Source organism: Gracilinanus agilis, chromosome 5, assembly GCF_016433145.1.
Source record: "Gracilinanus agilis isolate LMUSP501 chromosome 5, AgileGrace, whole genome shotgun sequence".
NCBI classification, from domain to species: Eukaryota; Metazoa; Chordata; class Mammalia; order Didelphimorphia; family Didelphidae; genus Gracilinanus; species Gracilinanus agilis.
The window spans coordinates 110,845,562-110,859,553 of record NC_058134.1 but is presented as its reverse complement, the minus strand read 5'-3'; the positions used below and the strand labels follow the sequence as shown (position 1 = coordinate 110,859,553).

At 34.2% G+C, this 13,992-nt stretch overlaps 1 protein-coding gene across 1 annotated transcript in view; it reads left to right on the top strand.

The window, feature by feature from the left end:
* Positions 1-13,992, top strand: part of UBN2 (ubinuclein 2) — a gene marked incomplete at its 5' end in the record, with an annotated part of 119,626 nt that overhangs the window by 75,050 nt on the left and 30,584 nt on the right. The window lies entirely within an intron of this gene.

Genomic DNA, 13,992 nt, shown 5'->3' with positions numbered 1-13,992 from the left:
GTACAAAAGCTTTTTAGCTTAATATAATCAAAACCATTAAATTTACATTTTGTAATTTTCTCTAACTCTTGCTTGGTTTTAAAATCTTTCCTTTCCCAGAGATCTGACAAGTATACTATTCTGTGTTCACTTAACTTATAGTTTCCCTCTTTATATTCAAGTCATTTACCCATTCTGAATTTATCTTGGTGTAGGGTGTGAGATGTTGATCTAAACCTAATCTCTCCCATATTGTTTTCCAAATTTCCCAGCAGTTTTTGTCAAATAGTGGATTCATGTCCCAAAAGTTGGGCTCTTGCTAATATCTTCTAAAGAGGGACAGCTAGGTGGTGCGATGGATAGCGTGCCAGTCTAGTCAAGAAGATTCCATCTGAGTTAAAATGTGACCTCAGACACTCACTAAACTGTGTGACTTTGGGCAAGTCATTTAACCCTGTCTTGTCTCAGTTTCTCATTTGTAAAATGTAAAAAAAAAAAAAAAAAAGAAAGAAAGAAAGAAAAGGCAGGCAAATTCCAAATGGTATAACAAAAAGTTGAAGCCACTGAACAACAACAAATTTTCTTAAGATCCTAAATTATCTTCACACATAGATGGAAAATGCCTTGTTTTAAAAGAAAAAAAAGCTGAGTTTTTATTCTAGTGAGTTTCTGGTTTTGTGGGGCTTTTTTTGTAACGAACAATAAACACAATAATATCTTGTATCTCTATAGCTTTCAACTGTGTCAACAATGTAGTACATTGTTGAATGTTGCTTACAAAAATCTGATTGCTTTTCAATAATATCCTATTGAAGATGTTCTCAATTTATGCATAGATGACCCTCAAAGATTTTATAAAGATAGGAGAATAGGCTTATGGGTCACTAGTAATTTGTGTTTTCTGGGTCACTATTTTTTTAGTTATTAATAAGATTTATGATTCTTCCACATTTTGGTATCTTTCTCTCCCTTTATACCTGGTATTTCAGTTCTTTAGTATCCTTACAACGATATCATTTCCACATAGATCTCCTCTTTTTTCTTTTTAATACCATTCCTACCTCTCTGAAAGTATCTTAGGAACTTGTGAGGTTATAGACCAAATGTAGCAGTTTATCCTTGATGAAAAAAAAAGTTTGTTGAAATGATTTTTGCTAATCTTTTCAACCTTACTTATATCTGTCACCTGGTTTCCATTTTCATCCTAGGATGCCGTTAGGATGACTTTGCAGAATCGGACACTTTGCCAAGTTTGCTTTTGCCCTCCATTGTTTCTCTTTGCTTTATGAAACACAATTTATAACCATTCATAATCCATTTTCAGTTTTTACAAATGAGTTCATATTCTAAGCTGGTACTACCTATTGCAGATATCTCTCTTCATTTGGCAAATAAGTTACACTTCTATTGACTAAAGGCTTTCCGTTGAACTCTTTAGATGTTCCTGTAGCAATTAAGTTACATTGGCTCAAATTCTTAATTAAAATATTGTAATCATTATCAGTGTTATTTCTATTGATCATTCTGCATTTATTAAGTAGTTCATTTAAATAATAGAGGGTTAATTAAGTCTTCATTAATTGTATGCCATATGTTATAAAATAAATTTTTGTTGTTATCTTTAGTCTTTAATATCATATAGTATTCTCATCATTATTCTCTTGATGAATCAGCCCTAAATTAAATATGGGAATATGGATGTGTGCATAACTTTTTTTAGGGATGCTATCTTAAGTTCTGGGTCATTTTTTCTTTAAGGTATCATCTATCTATCTATCTATCTATCTATCTATCTATCTATCTATCTATCTATCTATCTATCTATCTATCCTATAGTAAGTCTAATTGAGGGACTGAGCCAAAGGAAGAAAAAGAGCACAGAAGTGACTCAGAAATATAGGGAAAAGGGCAATAACAGTTCAGAAACAATAAGAGTAAGTAAGGTAAAAACAAAAAGGTAACAGAGAAAGGGAGAGAAAGATCACATATGAATACAGGGACAGACAGAGAAATTTTGACACATAAAAAAACACACAGAAAATCTTGGAGCAATATCCCATCTTATTATCACTTGGCTATAGCTGCAACAGATTTTTTATTTTTAAAATTTTTTGTCCTTCAGTAATATTTTATTTTTCCCATGTATAAAACAATTTTTAACATTCATTTTTTTAATATTTTGCACTTCAAATTTACTCCCCAAGACTGTAAGCAATTCGATATTGGTTACACATGTGCTACCATACAAAATATATTACCACATTCATAATGTTCAATGGATTTTTAAAACCATGTTATACTTTTCCAACTATGGGAATGTAGGAGGATAACAGCTATTGATGCTTGCTTTGAACACTGAATAAAATTAAACTGAGACAGAGATTCTCAATTCTTTTATAAGGAAAAATAAAATAATTGTGTTACTGAAAGGATTCCAGATCATGATCACTACTAGATAAATCACTACAGAAATTAAACAGAATAATTTTTTTCTATATAAAACATATAACAAAAGCATTGAAAGGTACTAGAAATCTTTATAATAGAATGGACACAAATGGAAATGCTGCTAGAATGGCCAAAGGGTTAAACTCATGACTGAGATAGGTCTAGGAAAGAATTACCTCAGATCCAAGGTCATATTCTTAAAACAGAACTGGCAAATTTAGGGAAGGTATTCTTCCACTCTATCCTTCACTTTTGTTTGCCAGGAAAGGTGGTTATATCCTAAAAACTGATATACTCAAAAGGCTATTAAGCCATTTATACCCTTTAAACCAGCAATTCTGCTACTAAGTTTATATCACAGAGATCAAAGAAGAAGGAAATGGGTCTATCCATACAAAAAATATTTATAGCAGCTCATTTTTTGAGATGTCAAAGAAAGGGAACTTCATGAAGTTGCCCAGAGATAAGGACAAAAAGCTATATCCTATATCCCCAAATCCAGGACTATCACAATCATTTACCATCCTTTAAGGTTCTCATTTTCTCAAAAGAAATAGCTAATCTATGTCCTCAGATTCAGACATTTCAACAGACACATTGAAGTTCTCTTAAAAATCCTAGATCCATGGGGGCAGCTGGGTAGCTCAGTGGATTGAGAGTCAGGCCTAGAGACGGGAGGTCCTGGGTTCAAATTCGGCCTCAGACACTTCCCAGCTGTGTGACCCTGGGCAAGTCACTTGACCCTCATTGCCCACCCTTACCACTCTTCCACCAAGGAGCCAATACACAGACGTTAAGGGTTTAATAAAAAATAATAATAAAAAATAAAATAAAAAAATAGCCAAAATATAATAATAGAAAAATAGAAATAATAAAATAGAAATCAAGGGTTTAAAAAAAATTAAAAACAAAACAAAACCCTAGATTCCCAGTTCATCAATCTCCTCAGCACCATGACCCATTTCTTTACTTCATTTTAGTCAATCACAGGTCAGATCTCACTCATTTATAACCTTGAATTCTCAAACTTTTCTGATTTTATAAACTAACCTTCCATTTCTTCCCATGCTTTATTCCTTCTTAATTTGTTCATCCTCATCGGAATCTCCAGGCTCTCCAGTCCTTCCCACCCTCTACCTCTTCCTTTGGCCTCATCTCCCTTTCATAACTCAGATCAACCATTTCAACTAGAGAAAGACACACTGTTTTTGCCTTTCTTTGCATCCTCAATGTTGTTATACAGTGACTAACAAATACTAAGTGATTAATAAATGCATATTGACTATCCTCTACCTTGCCCTCTTCATTCTGATGCTATTTATAACTTGTCCAAAATAAATCCTGGGTTATTTTCATCTTCTACACTACTATATGAATGTGGCTGTAATAAGTCAAAGAATCATGAAACACAGATGCACTACAAATAAATGTCACCAATCTGATTTGAACCCTCACTGCTATAATCTTTTTATTTTTCTCCTTAAATGAGCAAAAAAAAGGGTGTGTGTATGTAGGAACATAGGATAAAAAAATGATAAAAACCCTGAATACCACCTACATAAAAGCTAGTGACAGAAACCCCTTAACAAGGAAAATGCAGAATATTTTAACCCAAGCTGTGTAGGACAGTCTGAGTTGGTGAAAGTAGCAGCAATCTCGAGTTCTTTTAAAGACATATTGTAGATGTTATCCTACTACATAAAGCTTTTCCTTTTCCCCTACCCTAGATCTCCCCAGCATTAGTGCTTCATCCCAAAATTACTCTGAATTTATTTATAAAATATTGTATTCTCTCCCTTTACCCATGAATAAAAAGCTTAAGGCCTGCGACTATCATTTTTATCTCTGTACCTCTAATACCCAGCATAGTATCTTGTACATAGAAAACACTGTTGAACTGTAGTGAATCTACAAATTATAATTTGCTCTTCACCTTCTAATATTACATTTTTTCTAGGGCAATTACCAATTTATTCTTGAAAGGAAGAAGTAATATTGCCTTTTGCTCAGGTAATATGTATTACATTTGTTTTATCTAGACCCACATTGACTATATAAAAATGATAGACATTTTATTAAAAGCTCTACAACCATTAGCCCTAACCCTTCTATCTGAATATTTATTTAATTCAATATTGCTACAATATGAACACTTGATTCATACTGCTGGCCATACACTACACTAACATATCTATTCTACTACCATTAGCTTATATTATTGAACCATTACAAATTGACAGCTCTATTCATTTTTATTATAAAGGTTCCACAATATCTTAACTATCTACAATATCTATGCTGAATGCTAAAGTTTCCTTTTGAGATACTGAAGATGACTTTTCTGAATGCTTAATTTATACTTAAAAGAGCTGTTTTTAATACTTACCTTCACTTTGGGCTTAGGTGGCAGAATTACCTTTTTCTTGGCCCTAATTCAAGAAAGAAAAGTTAAATGTGAGACTAAAAGCACTTGAAAAGTATGATATTTATACTATATGCACCTTATAAAATGAGGCCTATGCTCGCTCACTCACTTGCTCTCACTTATACACACACACACACACACACGTGCGTGCATGTACCCACATGTGTATATATACACAGAACATATATACACACATATACTTATATGTATATACACATATAATAAAATCTGAGTTCCTCAAGAACAAAGAGATCTTAACCATCTCCAAATTTTCTATAACATCAAATACCGCAGTATCTTATATATAGTCTATCTGTAATAAGCATTTGTTTAATGAATGAATTGTATTTTCAGTAAATCTTCCCTAATTTGAGTAGAGGTTAACATGAATTAGTAAAAAGGATGAATGAAAGAATATTCTTTAAAATTATTCAGTTATAATATAATATAGAGAAAAGAAGATTGGACTAGGCCTTCAGATCTACGTTCTAGTCCTATATCACTAGCAAGTTGTGTAAATTTAGGAAATTCTCTAACCTTTCTGGGTTTGCCTTCTCATTAGTAAAATACAAAAAAAATTTAAATAGATTCTCTCTAAGGTGCCCTTCCTGCCTTTCACTGTTATTATGAAGATGATGATGATGAATCTATGAAACAAATACAACTCAAAAATTTTTTTTTAATTTTAAAATCTTAACTTCTGTGTATTGACTTATAGGTGGAAGATTGGCAAGGGTAGGCAATGGGGGTCAAGTGATTTGCCCAGGGTCACACAGCTGGGAAGTGTCTGAGGTCAGATTTGAACCCAGGACCTCCTGTCTCTAGGCCTGGCTCTCAATCCACTGAGCTACCCAGCTGCCCCAACTCAAATTTTAAAAATTGAGCATTCCCTACTTAAGCAGTTTCTTAAGTAAATATTTTTCTGTAATCTTGTTTACATTATGAATTTATTAATAAACAATATTAAGATAAACTATTTTACTAGCCAAAACACTTTGGCAGAATCTGAATTAAAGAGGCTTTAACAGTATAAAAATAGTCTAAGGAAAAATACAGTACTAAAGAAAACCATGTCTTTTTGTTGTTGAATATAAAAAGAATAAAGCAAAAGAACATGAAAAAGTACAATTGAAAATAAACATTATTTAAAATCATAGTTGGGGCCCTCTGTCTCCCATCTTGAAACTTCTTTCAGAAATAGTAGGAAAAGCCTACAATGTGTCATGTGAAAAGATGCAGAGAATGCTGAAATATGACAAAGTGGTACAATTTCTTTCTGAATCAAGTGAACTTATCTATTGTCAAGCTTCAAGAAGTGAGCAATGCACTTCCTCTAATACTTAGAAATACAGTGGATATTTTAGAGAAAAGTGGATCAGTAGTTTGCTCTTTACTTTTTAAGTGACTGGCAATTATGAAAGGTTGAAAATGTAGTAGTAATAAAGAAATAATACTGTGTTTAAGGGAAAAAGATAAAAGGAAAACTGAAAAGTTTCACTTTATTGGAAGTCTCCAATTTAATATTTAGAAAAATGTTTGTAACTAGGCCAACCTATTAATTCCATTTTCTTCCAGACTTTAATTCCCCAACAACCCCTGTTATTTTTCTATCACTATCATTAAAAGCCCCATGAAAAATATTCAGAGTTCTTAGAAAATCTATGTGCTTGGAAGCAGAGGAAAGAAAAGCAAAAGCAGGAAGTTTAAAGAGCTGACTTAGGGACAAACACCTAGGATGGGCTGGCTTAACTACATGGTAGTCTTATCTGCGCAAAATTCTTTTCTTGTAACCTACTTAAATTTTTTCACGTGGTTACACTGTCTAAAATCCTACTAATTACAAACTAATGTGAGTTAACCAGCATTCTCTTTTTAAAAAGGTGAATATATTTTTTAATATTAAAATGCTAACAATAATATGAATTAAAATAAATTTTTTTGGTTCTGCTACCCAGTAATAATTAATTACCCAGAGAAAATGGGCTTTTGACTGAGGAGGAAATGGAAGTTAGCTAAGTTTATAGGACTCTGAAGCATAGAATAGCCCTGGGCAAGAGAGCTGCCACAGTTTGGAGGTTAAGGCAATATGAAAAAACTGGGAAATTGGAGACATGGATATTAAGAATAAAGCCAGAGGTACAGAAAAATGGAAGGAGATAAAGAACAAATTTGCCTGTTTCAAAGATTTTGCATAGGGAGAGCCCTGTGTTAAGGAAATGAAACTTTCTCCTTTTATCCTCTTGTAGTACATGGTCTAGTATACTACTAAGGGCAGATAGTTAGGTCAGTGGATTGAGAACCAGAAATAGAGCCAGGAGGTCCTGGTTTCAAATGTGACCAGAGACTTCCTAGCTGTATGGCCCTGGACAAGTCACATAAACCCCACTGCCTAGTCAAATAATTACTAGCACCCTTTACAGAATGATAATTAAGACTCCAAAGAGTTAAGATATTAAGTAACTGCTTTAAAGGCATACAGTAAGTGACAGAAGAGCTCAGCCTAGAACAAATTCTTTGATTCTAGCCAAATGTGCTTTCCCATATACTATACTGACTATCAAAACTGCCTTTAGCTGTATTATGGATTAAACAGACTTATGGGAACTAGCCTATAAGCCTAGTTACCACTTAGTACATTATTTCTAGGAGAAAACAAATATTAGCAACCTGCTTACAAATGAACTTCTGGAACACAATTTTTGTATGGTGAGGGTAGCTTAGATATGTAATAAATTCAGTTCATCATCTCATTGAATTTTCAATTGATTTCTTTCATCTCCTAAAATTCCTTATTCTAAGTCAAAATGGGTTGAAAAGCTATTAACTTTCCAGAAACTTTAAGACATTAATATAGCATGATAAATGTCAAAAGTAAAGTGAAATGAAAGCAAAGGAGATAAAAAGCCTCTGTATTTACTCACGGAGCAGAAGTGAGATGATTGTGAACACTTCGGCTTTCCTTAAAGAGCATTCTAGGGACAAAAAAGGCAGATGGCGTTACTACTTAATTTTCAATCAGTTATTACTTGCCACTATCTACCACTTAAAACATTATTTGCAAAGTCAACTCAATTATCAAATTATCAAAAATCAAATCTACTCAGGAAAAATCTGAGTTATGGATAAATCACCTGTTGGACAGATCTCTAAGTTCTTACCCAAGTGGATGGAAGGGGAGAATTTGCTTCTGATTATTCCACTGACATTACGACTTCAATGTATCTAACTGTGGGATCTCATTTTTCTCTTTTAACTAGAGTGACAGGCAAAGAACTTTGAAGACGCAAAGGTGAGATGATCTCTCAATTTGCTGAGACTGGCCATCCATACTTGTACTCTGAACCCTTTAAGTATTTAGAGGTGGTTTCCCTAAATTTTTGAGAAAGTCCCTTTGAAAAATATTTTTTTAATGAAAAATTTTAATGTAGAATCTAATGTTCTCTTTTCCTATGTGTTCTAAATACTGATTGTTTTTAAGGTCAGTGTAGCCACTCACAAATAACCCTCCTACTCTTACTATTACTAAATTTCTAGCCTCACTAATAAAATAATGAAGTCCCTCCCCCAAAGTTTATATGGTTCTTTTGAACTTTCCCCTGACTTTCACCTTCTCCTCTACTGACAAAACAAAAATATACAAAAATTGTGTTTGGTTAAAAAATATCAATTTTTTAAAAATTTCAAATTTTCATGTCTATATCTATCTTATCTCTTTAAAGATATAAACTTTTTAAGATAGAAGACCTGAGTGTTTCTATCCGGCTGTGTATAGTGCCCAGCACAAAATAGGCTCTTAGTAAAATGTTGGGTTTTTTTGTTTGTTTGTTTTCTGTTTGTTTTTAAAAATTTTAAAGTAACATAAGGAACAAAATGATACACAGCTTAGGATGCTAAATTTCTTACCTAGCCTGCATCCAGCCCTTAGGCCACAATGGTTTCACTTCTGTCTCCATAAAGGTCTTAAGATAATCCTCAGCAGATTGGCTTTTATTTGTCTCTAGCTCATAGCATCCCAACTTAATCTTGACAAGGTTACATAACAAAGCCCTAAATAGGAAAAAAAATCTGACTATAAAAACTGTAGACAATTAAAGAGTTCAAGAAATGAAATTAGGGTAAGAGACTTATAAGCTATCTAGTGATGCATTACTCTATTTCTAAAACATCTTGTTTACATCAAAATCCTTACACTAATGCTTTTTCAATCAAACCACCAAGGAACTGATTAGATAAAAAATAGTGATATTCCAATTAAGGAATACTGGCAAAAAAAAAAAAAAAAAAAAGAAAGGACAGATGGCTGATTTATCTCAAAAAGATACTACCTAATTTGTGGACCTAATCTATAAAAATGACAAAAAAAAAAAGTATTGCTTTTTGATTTCCCCTAGGGAAGTGAAAATTTTATGGGAAAGAATCGCATAACAAACTGTGTAGTCCAAATTACAGAAATGAGAATAGAGTTAAAGCAAAGCATCTCTCTTAAAAATAAATCTTTTCTTGATACTAGTCCTTCCTCATCACACAGAGTCCATATAACTGGACTCTTTTTATTATAAACCACATGGTTGCATTACACAAATAATGAGATGAATAACAAAGGATATAATTAATATATACCTAATAGTATCATCCCAGTGGAATTTTTTTCTTGGTCCTATGACCCGTTTTCCTGGTTTCTCATCATCATCATCCTCGGATCCATTTTTATCTCGTTCTTCATCTATTTGTGACCTGAAAATGAAACATTTAATTTCATGGAATGGCAAAGCCATAATCCATGACAAAATGTGCAGGGATTAACATTTCAATATAAAACACTTAATTTAATGTTAGCTCTCAAATGATGTGGTAAACGTTTTCCCCAGATTATTAGTCAAATAACAGCAAATAGTATTTTACCTCTCAGTTCAAAAAATATTTATATGGGGCCCAGAGCACTCAAGCTGATCAATGTGGATCAACTGCCAAGTGTCAGGTCAGTGTAAACTTTGGCAGCATTTCATATATTACAACATATTCATTTAACAGAGCTACTTTTGACTTTGATGGGAGAGGTACAGAGTAATAACTCACTACTGCACTAGAACATTTGGATTTTTGCCAAAGTATGGTGTTGCCTTCTTGAAAGTCAATCCCTGCCAACCAATAGTTCTGGCTATGGGGCAGATTAAATGCAGGAGTCTCTTCAGCCTGAAGTACATACCTAACACACTTAGCTTGACTTCGAGCCTGGCAGTCCTCCTGATACTTGAATAGTTGCTCAGGCATGACATTGCTGACAGCCAATTTCAGTTTTTGCAATGGTTCTCTTAAACGATCATCCTAGGAGAAAAACAACAAAACTTTTTCAAGCAAATTTATAAATGAATGCTGGAAAAGAATCTGCAAAAGTCATGATTTCAGATTTGAGAGATGTCCATCCTAAATGACAATTAGTCCTCCAGAATAGGAATATTCTAAAAGTAATATGTCCAAAAATATTGGAGAAAAGTTCCTTTAATCTAAGCTGCATATAAAACAATGTTGAGTTGTTTTTACATCTACATTTCATCTTTCTTGGATATCTATTATTACTCCAATAGCAAACATGTGATGGCAACATACAGTCATTTTTTTTTAAACCCTTGTACTTCAGTGTATTGTCTCATAGGTGGAAGATTGGTAAGGGTGGGCAATGGGGGTCAAGTGACTTGCCCAGGGTCACACAGCTGGGAAGTGGCTGAGGCCGGGTTTGAACCTAGGACCTCCTGTCTCTAGGCCTGACTCTCACTCCACTGAGCTACCCAGCTGCCCCAGTCATGTTTTAAAATAAATGTATTGCCTAACATGCTTCAACTTAAAAATGGAAGTTTCATTTTATCTTTAAAGCTAATTCTCCACAAACTTATTCTTCCTAAATATGCAAGTTAACATTAGGTAATCAAAGCTTTAAAAACTACACGACAATTCTATTTCATGTCTTACATGTCTTCACATATATATGAAGACATCATAGTTCTTCAATATACTGTCTTATTTCATTAGCTTTCATAATTCCTTCCTAAAAAAGTCTGATTTACATCTAGTTTAAAAATTAACCTAAGGAACTGTTGGGGGGAATTGTGAAGTGATTCAACCATACTGGAAAGCAATTTGGATCTGTGTCCAAAGGGCTATAAAACAGTACATAAATACCCTTTGATCTGGCAATATCATTACTAGGTTTATATCTGAAAAGGATAAAAAACCAAAAAGGAAAAGGACCTATATGTACAAAAATATTTAAAGTAGCTTTTTTTTTCAGAATGGCAAAGATTTGGAAAGTGAGAGGATATAATCATTTGGGGAATGGTTGAATATATGATTGTATATAAGTAGCATATTATTGTGATGGAATACTATTGTGCTGTAAGAAATGTTGAGCAGGAGTTCAGGAAAACTTGTGAAGACATGAATTGAAGTAGAGTGAAATAAGCAGAACCAGGAGAACATTGCACACAGTGACAACTGTTAATAACAGCCAAAACTATCCCAAAGGACTCATGATAAAAAATGCCAACTGCTTCCAGAGAAAAAACTGATGGAGTCTGAATCTAAACCAAAGCAAACTTTTTTCACTTTCTTAATTTTTTTGTTGTTTGAATTTCCTTCCACAGAAGGATTAATATGGAAAAATGTTTTGTATGACTGTACATGTAAAGATTGCATATCATCTGGGGGTGTGTGTGTGAATTTAAATTGTACCCCTCTTTCCTCTTTTAAAAGGAAAGTTTTAAAAATCTATCTTCGTTTCAGATCTCAGCCCCACTCTTTTTTTTTGATTGGGCATGCATGTGTATAAGAGGGGGACACCAAAACCTCATGATTCCTTGGTAATCGGGAAGATGCTTATCTCTTGACCCCAACCCCTCAACTCTTGGCATCCAAAAGACTGACCTCTGACCTGGACTAAGGTCAAGTCTGTCCAACCAGGGAGACCCAGAAGGAGTAACATCACTAGGATTATGAGAGAGGGAACTGAGGAAGCAACAAGGTCTTTTTTGGCTTGTTTTGTTCTTGGTGTTTGGTCTGAGGACTTGGTTGATGTGCATGGCTTTGGCTAGGAAGGAGCCCTTTTGACTTTCCCTGCCATGGCCTTTCTTGGCTATCAAAAAGAGAGACACGAGCAGGTGTGGCCATGTGATTAGGAGTCTTTATCTTCAACTCCAACTTTAACTATGTAATAAATAATTATAAATTAATATACAGGATCCAGAGAATTTTAATTCTAACAGGAAGAAAAGAAAGAATGAGACTCAAAATTCCTTTTAAACTATTAGAAACTGGGGGCAGCTGGGTAGCTCAGTGGATTGAGAGCCAAGCCTTAGAGATGGGAGGAGGTCCTAGGTTCAAACCTGGCTTCAGACACTTCCCAGCTGTGTGACCCTGGGCAAGTCACTTAACCCCCATTGCCTAGCCCTTACTACTCTTCTGCCTTGAAACCAATACATAGTATTGGTTCCAAGACAGAAGGTAAGGGTTTAAAAAAAAAAAAAGCAAAATAAATAAATAAATAAAATGTTAGAAACTGTTTTTACATGTAATTGGGGGGGAAAATAAAATTTAAAAAATTTTTTATTGGGCTAAAGAGAAGTCAAATGATTTACTCAAGCTTGTCACAAGATCTTGGGATATAGGATAATAAATTTAGTTCAGAAAGGATCTTAAAGATCAACAGTCCTTTTATATATAAAGAAACAGAGGGATTTCAATGACTTGCCCAGGATCATATAGCTAGTAAATATTTGTAGCAGGATTTGAACCTGGATTTTTTAAAGTTTATAACCAGTGTCCTATTAAGGCATGCTGTTAGCTGGTAGTAGACCTGGAATTAGACCTCCACACCAGTATTATTTCTATTTCTAAGACTTTTCAATTATTCAAATTTCTCAAATAGCAAAGTATGTTTAGGACACATACAGTTTGAAAGTAATGAGAAGCTTCTACATATCTTTCATTAAAGTAAGCTTCATAGGGCAGCTGGGTAGCTCAGTGGATTGAGAGTCAGGCCTAGAGACAGGAGGTCCTAGGTTCAAATCTGGCCTCAGACACTTCCCAGCTGTGTGACCCTGGGCAAGTCACTTGACCCCCATTGCCCACTCTTACTACTGTTCCACCAAGGAGCCAATACACAGAAGTTAGGGGTTTAAAAAAAAAAAAAAGCTTCATAACCACATCAAACTTTATACACTCAACATAAAAAACTTATCTTACCTGAACATTGAGGTGCAACTTCTTTAGACGTTTTACCAGTGTGTCTTTATTACATGGCACAAAAGCCTCAAGGTGAGAATAGACTCCACTTCGGATGACTGGGCTTTGTTCCTGTAACTGTAACTCAATGCTAAACAAGAGTAATAAAAAAAATTAAGGCCTATAGAATAAATTAGGTAATATCATGCAGCAACTAAGGGGTGGGGGTGCTGATTACATTGTCTATATTTCTTTATCTCCCCACTATTCTTAGATACCAGAAGCATCATGATATAGTTGGAATAGAGCACTGTATACATGTTCCTACTTCCCCAGAATATATACAATAAATATGGCATTTTAGGCAGTCCAAAACCTGGTTTTGTTTGTGGAAGTGAATGTTGGATGGTTGGAGCTTATGAATGATTATAAAGTGGTACCATTTACTGTATTGTTGATATTTCTTGATAAAGAAATTGAGGAAACTCGAAATTTGAGTTGGGCTCAAAATGTTCCCTATTATATCAATCTTATTGGAACAAATTAGAGTTTAAAAAAACATGGATATAGCAGAACTGATTGTACCTTAGTTCAGGCCCTCATCACCTCTCACCTAGACTACTGCAACAGACTCCTAATGAGTCTCCTTGTTTTGAGTCTGTTATCACTCCAGTCTGCTCCTACTATGGCTGCCCAAATAATCTTCCTTAAACACATATCTGACAATCTCGTATTCAATCAACTCTAGTCACTTTCTATTGCTCCTAGGATAAACCACAAATTCATTTGCTTGGCTTTTAAAGCTCTTTGAACCTAGCCCCAATCTATTATTAATGCTGTACTGGACAGAGCTTGTCCTTGCCACACTTACAATCCTGCCAAACTAGCCTTCTCTCTGTTCCTCACACATAAACACTCATCTCTCA